At 41.8% G+C, this 12,675-nt stretch overlaps 1 protein-coding gene across 10 annotated transcripts in view; it reads right to left on the bottom strand.

Annotated features, from left to right (window-relative positions):
• dlg5a (discs, large homolog 5a (Drosophila)) overlaps positions 1-12,126 on the bottom strand; it is a 228,429-nt gene extending 216,303 nt beyond the window's left edge. For 8 of the 10 annotated variants that reach the window (XM_043678982.2, XM_043678990.2, XM_043678986.2 and 5 more), the window contains exon 1: positions 11,920-12,126. The gene's annotated coding sequence lies outside the window, so the exon portion shown is untranslated. Of the gene's footprint in view, positions 1-6,198; positions 6,247-11,919 lie in introns of all 10 variants that reach the window. The other 2 variants (XM_043678983.2, XM_043679001.2) reach the window with 2 other exon arrangements.
• Positions 12,127-12,675: the final 549 nt, after the last annotated feature.

The raw sequence follows: 12,675 nt of genomic DNA, 5'->3' as shown, positions 1-12,675 counted from the left end.
TTTGGAGTTCTGTCTCAAAAGGCAGAAGAGTTTAAGACATGAGACATTTCTGAAGACAAAAGTGAATCTTTTTTATTATCTAGCAGATAAGCTCCTGGTTTCCGACTCAGAGGAATTGGAATTGCAATTGAACATGATTATTCCTAGGGTTGTAGTAGAAAAGGATACACTTTTTCACTAAAGATGCAAATTAACTATCTTATTTATAAATGAAACAAAACTTTACACTACCTCACAGCAAAAAGGATATTTTGTACAAACAATTAGGCTGATTTTCAGACATATTTTCCAAATATCTGTAGTGTGCTTAGTTGGAGCACATCTTAATTCACTGTTCTTCACTTATAAAGATTTTCTTTCAGAAGTAGACTGAGGTGAGAACATTGCACCATTATCATATTCAGCTAACTATGGATAAAGCTGGTTTAAAGAGTAAATGCTCAAGTATTAAAGGAGGAAGATAGGAAATTCAAAAATTTTAACAAAAGACAGAGAAATGATTTTGCAAAAAGAGAGAATGAACACATTTTGTTTAACGATTTGTAAGCAATACTATGAAAGTCAATGGGATGCTTTTAATTAAATCACAACACAAAGTGGCCATTTGGCCCACTGTGCTTCTGTTGTTACAGTATAAATGCTAGCTTGTAAGTCTCACATTTCTACTCTTTTTTTTCCCCACAGCCCTGCCCATTTCCTTTACAAATGTCACAACTTCACTCTGAAGCAGAAAATAAAGGTCAGAAGTCACACAACACTTGGCTATAGTTCAACAGGTTTATTTGAAGTTGCAAGTTTTCAGAGTGCTGTTCCTTCACCTGACAATGGAGCAGTGCTCTGAAAGCTTGTGATTTCAAATAAATCTGTTGAACTATAAACTGCCGTCATGTGACTTTTGACCTTGACCACCCTGGTCCAACATCGGCACCTCCACATCAAAAAATAAAGTAATATATGAAATTCTGAAATCTCCAATAGCAACTGCAAAATTGGTACACTCATTGTAGACTTTTAACATCTACATTGAGTCCCATCTTTTTCAAGCTCCTCAAATAAGCTTCAATACGATACGCTTGCTGACGTCCAAAATTCTTAACTCTTGTAAACTTCATTTTAACAATTTGAATTACATCGAAAATGCTCTGATTTAATGTAGTCTACTTCAATTCAACAAATTCCGTTCAACTAGATTTATAATATAATGACTGCACACCAAAACCGAAAACAAATGGTCCAAGTCCCAATGGGCTTTGTAGTGCAAAAGCTCACCATCACATTTGTATATTTGAAACCATAACTGAAAAATGATTTTTGCTTTTGTAATGTCATGTTGTAACACCACCAGCAACATCAATTGATCAGTGTAAGGTGAAGGCAAAACTGCCAAATCCAGAATCAGAAATTAATTATTCTAATGTTAATACACTTATTCTGAATTGTCAAATATTTCAAATATTACTCTCAAATTCCAAACCTACAAATTCCAACGGTTGTTAAATATTTTTTAATCTGCTGAAGCTTTCAAAGTGCAAACCTGCCTGTTTCTCGAAGTGTCCATTTCTAAAAAATATTGCACAAAGAGATACTAACTGAAGAAAAGGATCATTTTTAATGAAGTACTTGAAACATTCCATTCTTACAATAATTCTCAGTTCATATTGGCACAATTAAAGTAGAAGGCTTTAATTTTGCAAACACAATCAGATTTCTAATTGTCAGTAAGGGCAACATTGATGAATAATTTTGAGATCATTGCAGATAATCATAGGTAGGTGATCTGCTCCCAAATTTGGAGAAACATATTGAAGTTAAACTGCTAATTGCTTTCTGTAGTCAAATCTGCAAATCATTTCCAATACTGATTTCCTTTTCCTCTACTACTTTTGCTCTCAATCCTTCGTAAGTTGATTTCTTTGGAGGAATTTGTTTCTATGGGAGCTAGTCACCCTCTGGTAGCCGACTGAACTACACATTTGTTACAGGTGAGCCTTGACAGCTGTATTTGCAGGCTATAATGATGAATCAACCCTGTGATCTGGTAAGACTATGGTGATTTTTCCTATCTTCCTGGTGGTGGACATTGAATAAAGATTCGTGCACCTTGTGTCTCTCACTGCGTCTCACACCTGCACACACACACCATGGGTGCTGGGGAAAAAATAAGCACTACCGCAGTTAGGCGGTAGTGTGGGGGTTAAATAAAAAAAAGTAAAAAAAAAAGAAAAAGACTATGGTGATTTTACCTTAATCACAGAACATCACCTTTGCGATAATACAGTAGTCATACTCCATTTATAAAGTGCCATAAACAGAAATACTTCTTAACTTCCAGCATGAAATAATTGGAAGTGCAATAGATTGAACTGATGGGTGGAGAAATAAAGTAGACACCAGTTAACTAGAACCTCAGTTTACTCTTATCAACCAAAGAATGGTATCTTTATCACTACAACATTCCCTCAATGCTGCATTAAAACATCAGACTAAATTATAAGCTAAAACATACATGACGCTTCTAATTCAGAGTGGAACTACTACTACTACTACTACTACTGGAGCCAAACAGACATACTTGTACATAACATGGAAATATTGCTTGCTTTGGGATATAAGTCTCAAAATACATTCACTGTATTTCCGTTGTCAGCTGCGAGGTGGACTACTAACGAAACATTAGCCCAACTTTGTAATCTGAACAATGCGGAGGCTTATTCAGCTATTGTATTTGAAGTATCATGTAACATAATGAGAATATTGTGAAGTTGTTTGGAGTGCCATGTCACAGAAAACATGATATAAATGATGCCGAATGGATTCATTTGGAAGGAAGATTTCCATTTTATAGCACCCTTTCCTAAGGTAAGGATGACCCAAGAGCTGCATGGCCATCTCATGGGTGAATTACACTTTGATTTGCAACTCATCTGATAAGTGGCAACTCCAGAACTGCAGCACTCCCCCAGCATGGAGGGTCAACTACACTTCATACTCAAAACTCTGGAACAAGGTTTAGATGGAAATGAAGAAAATAGGAATAGTAGATCTTTGGTCATCTGATCACCCAACTCACCCTGTTCTGCTTTCTCTCCAAACTTTTTGATCTTTTTAGCCCTAAAAACTATATTTAACTCCTTCTTGAAAGCATTCAATGTTTTGATCTTCCTTTTTTTTCTATGGCAGATAATTCCACAGTCCTGCCACACATGATGAATACATTTCTCCTCACCTGAGTCTTAATAGACTACCTGTATCCTTAGATTGTGACCCCTGATTCTGGACTCCCCAGTCATCGAGAACATCCTTGTTTACCCTTGCTAATCCAGTTAGAGTTTTACAGGTTTCTATGGAGATTCCGCCTTCATTCTTCTCAACTCAAGACAACAAAGTCCAAACCGATCCAGTCTCTCTTCTAAGTCCTACCATCCCAGAAATCACAATACCACCTTCTGTCTCAGATTAAAATAGTACTCAATGATTTGTAGCAATCACTTAAATTTTACAAGGATAATGGATTGTGTTTCTTAAGAAAAACTAACAAGTTATAAATTTTTTCACAGAAATTGCAAAGGTAAAGAGATGACGTGATGGGGTCTTTAGGTGTTCAAAAAGGCTATGATAAGATTAATAACAATAAATTATTTACATTAGTTGCAACAAGACCGTCCAAATTTATGTTTGCAAAAAGAATTTAAAAGGTTTTGAAAAATGACTTAACATGATAAAAATCAAAATTTTCAAGTTATAAAAGCAAATTTTTGACTCATTACAAATTGGACCTTTGCTTGACAAAGAGAAATATGAATGTACAATAGCTCACAAGTAGAACATTGAGATTTCAACTCTTTGGCAAACATCGAGAAAAACATAAGTAAAGGTTTGGTGAACCAAAGGGTCTAATGCTGACTTTTGACATTCTATAGATAGTGAAATGTATTCTAAACATTGTGCCTTTTAGACTTAGATTTCAGTAAACATCAATAGAAGGAAAATAATTCCCAAAAGAGCTTGATGTGTGTCTCTCAAATTAAAACAGTTTGAAGATAATTATTTGCTCTCAAGCAACCTATTAAAGCTGTAAACACAGCTATAATAAACTTCATCCATAAAGCACAAAAAGAAAGTATCACATTCCATCAAAAAAAATTCAAATGCATCCAAGACCAAACCAGAGTGAGGGCCTGTGAAGTAAGAGCCTCACACAGGTTATGGGTGAAGAAGGGCCTGTGCCCGAAACGTCGAATCTCCTGTTCCCTGGATGCTGCCTGACCTGCTGTGCTGTTCCAGCAATAAAGTTTCAACTTTGATCTCCAGCATCTGCAGACCTCACTTTCTCCTATGGGTGGAATGTTAACCAGTGAGATTGCACAAAATTCTCCTCATTAAACTCAGGAATATATTAACAATGAATGTGCTTTAATAGTATTGCTAAACAAATACTGCACTCCTACTGCTAAAACAGCCTGAAATGAAATGCTCTGTACATAACTAAATTATCTATAACTGTTAATATTCAGATCATGAGAATGTTCGAAAATAATAGATATGGTCACGAATGTTCTGTTTACTATGAGAATTGTAAAGGATTTTAGTATGTTTCAGAGTTCTCTATTGAACTTTGTCAGAACTGTTGAGAGATCAAATGAATCTCAGAAATTGAGGTGGTGTGGTCGTAAAATGGATTTAAGAGGATCAATGTGACGAAGATTATCCCTCTGCTCTCCAGCCTAAACCTTTGGAAGCCCTAAGCCAAGATGTCATGCATCCTCATAAGTGACAGTGAAATGGCACAGGGATAGAAACAATGCCTTGGCCATATTTTTTGTCAACTTAGCCTTGTGCACCATAACAATGATGAAGCTGATGTAGCATAGAAGGAAGATGAAGCAAGAACAAAAAGTACAGAAATAGTCCATCCAGCCACCTGTTAGGTTCTATATTTCTTACATATTATTCAATGCCCTCGCTCCTGAGTAACCTTCTCTCTCCAAATTGATTCAATGCCTATTTACTTCCTGAAGCTTAATTAAATCGGTCCTTCACTTGTCAGCATCATGCAATGTATTGCTTACTAAATCCCTCATTTCAGATGTCATCCTGTGGATTGTTACTGAGCATAAACTTGAGGGCTACTGTACCCTCTCTAATTTCAAACTCAACAATTATTCAAATTGACATCTGACTAGATCATCTCATTTACTCATAACATCCACTGCATGGTGCATTGGTATTTGAACACAACACAAAAAAGATCAATCTTCACAATTTTACTTGCATTCACAAACAGGAAGGAAAAAAATGGTTGCTGACCATTCTCCCACATGCAGCATGAAGGCAATCACACACTCTTGCAAAGGTGGGTAAGCTTTGTGCATTCTCCCTCTCTGGCAGATGCAATCTTACCTTTGTACAAATACAGGAAGTAAACACAGACACAGTTTCAGAGAGGCAAACCTAGACATGCAAATTTTCTCTTTCATCAAGAGTATAATTCTTACACACAGGCACGTAAACAAGTCAGGAACAGTGTCTCACTCATCAATAGTGTCAGGTAGGCACCAATAAAGTTTGATACACACTTGCATGTGGAAACAAGCAAGTGCACGCACATAACCAAGTGTACTGTCTCATTTAGAGACTGACAGGCACTTACGCAATTCAAAACAAAAGCTCACCAACATCTTCTCAAGGAAAATAATACATGGACAATAAATAATGACTTAATCAGCAATTTTCTGGGCATTTTGTGAATGTTTAAAAAAATATTTTTCACACATAGAAATGTGCAAATAGGTGCAAGTTTCTCATGCACAAGCAAATGCACAACTGACTTTCACACAATAAATATAACTAGAACCTGGAAGAAATGCCCAGAATAAAACAGATGGCAAGTAAAATGTACAGACACAGCAAAGCATGTTCAGCCACACATGGTTCTGCACACACAGACATTTGCATTGAGATGGACAATTACACAGGCCTCACCATCACACCACTGTCAGCATAATGCTTCATTGAAGCAAGCACATACTTCCAACGCCTCATTTAAAAATCAGTTTCAGTCTCTTCACACAACCACTTAAAGATTACTTTATTATTATGTCCAAAGTGAGGTGCATGCCCAGGGAATCAAGCAGAGTCAAACTTATTATTACAAATAATACATCCTTCCCATTGACATACAGTCACAACTACACTCACCTCCACACGCAGGTAGTGCTTGGTCATCCTTACGTGCGAAGGTGATCCCTAGATCAAAATATGTAGACAGTTGTGTCAGACACAGACATTCACAAAAGGAAACATTCAATCACACACAATGAGCAGGCCACCCAGGAGATAGGTACAGAGAGGACGTCAATGTAAGAAAAGGCCTCTGGTCAATTTGCTAATCAGTTCCATTATTCTGCTGCTTTCTCCTGGTGGTGGGTTAGAAAGTATTGGTGTCTACAGCAAGATTCCAAGTTAGGTTGTTGTGTGAACAAAGAAATCTTGGAGTGCAGGTCCATAGTTCCTTGAAAGTAGAGTCGCAAGTAGATAGTATAGTGAAGAAGGCGTTTGGTATGCCCTCCTTTATTGGTCAGAGTATTGAGTATAAAGGTTGGGAGGTCATGTTGCGGTTGTACAGGACATTGGTTAGGCCACTGTTGGAACATTGCATGCAATTCAGGTCTCCTTCCTATCGGAACAATGTTGTGAAACTTGAAAGGGTCCAAAGATGATTTACAAGGATGTTACCAAGGTTGGAGGATTTGAGCTATAGGGACAGGCTGAATAGGCTGGGGCTGTTTTCCCTGGAGCATTGGAGGCTGAGGGGTGACCTTATAGAGGTTTATAAAATCATGAGGGGCATGGATAGGATAAATAGACACGGTCTTTTCCTTGGGTGGGGGAGTGCAGAACTGGAGGGCATAGTTTTAGGGTGAGAGGAGAAAGATATAAAAGAGACGTAAGGAGCAACTTTTTCATGCAGAGGGTGGTGCATTTTTGAAATGAGCTGCCCAGAGGAAGTGGAGGCAGCTGGCGCAATTATAGCATTTAAAAAGCATCCAGATAGGTATATGAATAGGAAGAGTTTAGAGGGATATGGGATAAGTGCTGGCAAGTGGGACTAGATTTACTTAGGATATCTGGTCAGCATGGACGAGTTGGACAGAGTACAGCATGGAAACAGACCAAGGCGGTCTGTTTCCATGCTGTACTTCTCTATGACTCTATGAAGAATTATTGGCAATTATCAGACCAGTGCAGTTTTGCCAGCACTAGACACCACCCACCTTCAATCTATCAGCAACTGTGAAGGCAGGTGAGTGCACAACAGATTCAAGATCTAAAAGTTCCAAAGGGAAAATAGCAAAACTGTTGCTTCCCATGCTTAAATCTTAGCAGAGTGTAGAATTTATGGATACTGATATCTGTGATCATCAAAAGGCAGAGGTCTAGCTAATCTTCATGACAGTTCTCATGCAACGTTTGTTCTTGCTGCCTGGGCCTCAGTTGCACTCTCACTGGTCACAAAAAATGGGCTTCTAGACTCACTTGGCAAAGGCCATACTGTTGTAGACAAGCAGGAGGCAGGAAGAACTCAGCAAGCCAGCCAGCATTAGGAGAAGGAGAAGTTAACATTTTAGGTATACCCCTTCTTCAGGGAATACTTTTGGCAGTTACCACCTCTAGTAACTGCAATTCTTAACTGATGGTGATCAAGGAATTGACTGTCTCCTGGAAAGTGCAGCTAAAAGATCACTTTAAGTGGGTTCACCACCTGAATGACCTAAATGCTGGGTTCCTGATGGCCATGGCAACATTCAGTCTGGTGTCTTTCAGCGAAGACTGTCACAGAGCTCCATCCCTCCCACAGACAGAAAGTCATCGAGCAGTACATATGTTCATAATAGCATAGATATGATTCTTCACACACACACAGATACACGTCTATCTCATCATTCAGAAAATCGCACATACAATAAAGCACTTTTATCATACAGACAAATCACTCCACATCCAGCCAAGGCTGTATTTTCATTCCACAGCAGGTAGAGAGATGAATAGGCCAGAAATTCCATGCAATGAAGCATCATGGTAGTGTGCCAGCATGTTCTTACATCTGGATTTTCAAAGAAGCAGATTCAAGGAGACAGTAAACCAGGAATAGAAAGCTAATTAAGTTAAAATGCCAACTGTCATGTGAATTTTCCAAGTGGCAGAATCACAGATTCCCTACAGTATACATAGAGGCAATTTGTCCTATCGAGTCTGCACTGACCCTCCAAAGAGCATCCCACCCAGATCCACCCTTCCCCCTTTAATCCTGGCTTTTTTCCTAGCCTGCACATCCCTGGACATTATGGGGCAATTTAGCCTGGCCAACCCACCTAAGCTGCATATCTCTGGACTGTTTGAGGAAACTGAGCATTCAGAGAAAACCCAGGCAGACAGAGGGAGAATATGCAAACTCCACAGAGACAGTGACTCATGGCTGGAATTGAACCTGGGTCTCCCTGGTGCTGTGCTGCAGTAGTGCTAACCACTCTATCCCATGCCACCCAAACTTCACAGAAAGGAACTCCAAATGGCAGACAGGAATTCAGGAGGCAGCATGTCTGCCCAAAGACACACCCTACCTTGAATGCCTTTGCATAGGTCTGCAAGGGCCAGAGACTATTTTGAAAAATACTTCTCTGTCTGCCAAAATAGTCTAATACTTGGGAGTCATGGCATATTTTGACACTTTTACATCTTCAAAGGGCATTTCCACTTTGACAGACCTATGGTTTCGCATCTATAGTAAAAAAAAGTGTCCACCATCTTTCATCATTTATATAAGTGATTTGGATGCGAATATAGGAGGAATGGTTACTAAGTTTGCAAATTACATCAAAATTGTGAAGAAAGTTATCTCAGAGTACAACAGGATCTTGATCAGGGTTTGGCCGAGGAGTGGCAGATGGGAGTTTAATTTGGATAAGTGGAAGGAATTGAATTTTGGTAAGGCAAACCAGGGCAGTACTTATACAGTAAATGGTAGGGCCCTGGAGAATGTTGCTGAACAAGGAGACCTGGAGTGCAGGTGCATGTTTCCTTGAAAATGGAGTCACAGGTAAACATAGTGGTGAAGATGGCATTTGGCACTCTTGCTTTCATTGGTCAATACATTGAGTATAGGAGTTGGGATGTCAGGTTGCAACTGAGACATTGGTGGGGCCATTTTTAGAATATTGTCTTCAATTCTGGCCTCCCTGCTAAAGGAAAGATGTCGCTAAACGTGAAAGGGTTCAGAAAAGATTTACAAAGCTGTTGCCAGGATTGGAGGATTTGAGCTATAGGGAGAGGCCGAATAGGCTGGGGGTTTATTCCCTGGAGCATCAGAGGCTGAGGGGTGACCTTATAGAGGTTTATAAAATCAGGAGGGGCATGGATAGGGTGAATAGCCATGGTCTATTCCCCCCAGAGCAGAAGTGTCCAAAACTAGAGGGCTTAAGGTGAGAGGGGAAATATTTAAAAGGGACCTGAGGGGCAACTTTTTTTACGCAGGGAGTGGTGTATATATGGAATGAGCTAACCAAGGAGTGGGGACAATTATGACATCTATAATGCATCTGGATGGGTAAATGAATGGGAAGGATTTGGAGGGATATGGGCCAAATGCTGGCAAATGGAACTAGATCAATTTAGGATATTTGATCGGCATGGATGAGTTGGACCGAAGGGTCTGTTTCCATGCTGTATAACTATTATTTTCAGATGGGCTTGCATTTACCCAGGGCCTTGCGTGCTCCGTCTGCAGATACCACCCATCATCCTTAGCCAAATGTTGCTCCCAGAGGCAGCCTGTTAACTGACTACTTCTCAGAAAATTCCTGCACATAGCTGCCAAGAGCACCTTCTGGGTTCCAGACCAAGAATTCATTGCACAAGTACCAAGATCCTGAAACTATAATTCAGACTCATGAAGTGGAGTCATACACAAACAACTGTACAATCTGTACTATATCGCACACTGTCAAAATTTCAAGCAAACAGAATCTCACTCACAGGTTGACTTTTAATTCCATACACAAAGGTGGACAACTGAGAGAGATGGGCACAATTCTACAGGCCTCCAAGTAGAACCAGCTATAGTGCACATTTATCACACCTGCATTGTAAAATACACACATATATAACTGGACAGGTTCAGCCCTACAATTAGACAGCTGCAAAATGTCAACAGACAGGCTTAGTTCATTACTCAAAAAGGATAGGAGCACAGTCTCAGACAGGCAAATCCACAATTTCAGACAAACAGACAGGTCTTGACTTCAGAGAGGTAATCTCAGACAGGTAGACATGGGGCTTCGGGCTGCAGACAGACCCAGACTGATAAGGGGAGACAGACAGACAAACTCAGGGGTTGATACACCTGTCAGTATGGCACCAGATGTTTAATCTGAAGGTCCAGGATTTTGAAACATATTGACACATACAAGGTTCTTATGAGAATGAGATGGGAGATGTGGAGAGATTGTTTCCCACTGTGGGAGAATCTAAGACCAGAGGGCAAAACCTCAGAATAATGGGTCACCCAATTAAGGTAGAGATAAGGAGAAATTTCTTTAAGAGGGTAATGAACCTATGGAATTCTTTACCATGGAGGCTGTCAACACTGGGTCATTAAGTGCATTTAAGGCTGAGATAAGCAGATTTAAAATCAGTAAGTGAAACAAAATTCAGTGATAAGGAAGGAAAGTGGAGTTGAGTATTATCAGATGAGGCATGATCTCACTGAAAGGCAAAGATGACACAATGGGCCAAATGGCTCAACTTCTGCTCCTATACCATGTAGACCCTGTTTACACACTGTTTTAACAAAGGAGTCAATGGCTATAAGAGATGGATGATCAGAGCCAGGAGGAAAGATCCAGCCAGACAATCAACATCAGAGCCAATTGGATGGACTGAGCCAGTTTCACAAATAGACAGACCCAGGGTGATAGAGACAGACAGACAAATAGATAGACAGATACAGACAAGAGGCAGACCCAGGACAGAAAGCGACAGGGAAGGGACCAGCAGGGAGGGAGACTGTCACATGCAGACCCAGTCAAAACATACAAAGTCAGATGCAGACCCAGTCAGAACAACAGACCCCCAGACAGAAACAGCCAGACACAGACTCAGGCTGGCAGACGAGACAGACACCCAGACAGAAACAGCGAGTCGCAGACTCGGGCAGACAGACACCCAGACAGAAACAGCCAGTCGCAGACTTGGGTAGACAGACACCCAGACAGAAACAGCCAGTCGCAGACTTGGGTAGACAGACACCCAGACAGAAACAGCCAGACGCAGACTCGGGTAGACAGACACCCAGACGCAGACTCGGGTGGACAGACACCCAGATAGAAACAGCCAGACGCAGACTCGGGTAGACAGACAAGACAGAAACAGCCAGACGCAGACTCGGGTAGACAGACACCCAGACGCAGACTCGGGTGGACAGACACCCAGACAGAAACAGCCAGACGCAGACTCGGGTAGACAGACACCCAGATAGAAACAGCCAGACGCAGACTCGGGTAGACAGACACCCAGATAGAAACAGCCAGACGCAGACTCGGGTAGACAGACAAGACAGAAACAGCCAGACACAGACCCAGGTAGACAGACGGGACAGACACCCAGATATAGACAGACAGGCGCAGAGACAGACAGACTCAGACAGGTCCGTGCTCCCTCTGAACTAACCTTCCCCTGCTGCTGGGAGTCGAGCCCTAGCTTTTTCCACCCACAGACGCACCTAGTTATCCTGCAAGGGTGCTGCCTGTCACCCCGATCTGGGAGGGGGCGAGGGCGGTGGATTGCCTTCTCATCCCGGAGGGCAGGAGAACCGAGCCCTCCCCCGCAGTGCCCGATGCCTGGACCGACTCCGCCGCCTCTTACCTCAACGGTCGCGACAAATCACTCAGTGCACGGCCCAGCCAGTGGTGTCGCGTCGCCCTCAGCTCCGGTTAGTGGCCGTACGGGGTCAAGTGAGGGGAGGGAGCCGGAGATTTTGTGGAGCAGTAACAGAGGACAGTTTTCGGCCCCATTCCCTCTCACAAGCCGCTCGCTGTTTTTTCCAACTTCCCCCCCCTACCCCCGAGAGGGGCCGTTGCGTGACGCCAACGCCAGGTGCTCAGTGCGCAGGCGCTGCGTCCTGGAGGGGTGGGATCACGGACAAGGAGCATCAAAGTGGGGAGGAGGGAGGGGAGAGCCGAGCTGCGCCTGCGTATTGATGTAAAGGGGGCCGCCGGGCTAATAGCCTGAGTGCGCCTGCGCGTCCTGTATACTTCCCCGGCACTCAATGGACCTATGCGTCCATGATAGATTCCAGGTGTTTAGTGCCCCTGCGCATCTATCGAACAGCGTCTCGACTCGATTGTTTCACTGCGCCTGCGTGTCTCCCATTGGCCCATGTACTATCTCAGGTGGATGACCCTTGCAGTAGGGTGAGGCGATAGCCAAAATGTAATAAAATAAAACAAAACGAAGAACTGCGGATGCTGGAAATCGAAAACAATAACAGAAACTGCTAGAGAAACTCAGCAGGTCTGGCGGCATCTGTGGAGGGAGGACAGAGTTTACATTTCGAGTCAAGTGATCCTCCTTTATTTAAATGTATGCAGTTCACTGACTTCAAGATTCAAATCCCACATA

This window comes from Chiloscyllium plagiosum, unplaced genomic scaffold (genome assembly GCF_037043375.1).
Source record: "Chiloscyllium plagiosum isolate Xiang-an unplaced genomic scaffold, Cpla_swu_hap1 HiC_scaffold_43, whole genome shotgun sequence".
Classification (NCBI taxonomy): Eukaryota; Metazoa; Chordata; class Chondrichthyes; order Orectolobiformes; family Hemiscylliidae; genus Chiloscyllium; species Chiloscyllium plagiosum.
The sequence above is the reverse complement of the archived record's forward strand: the minus strand, read 5'-3'. Positions and strand labels throughout refer to the sequence as shown.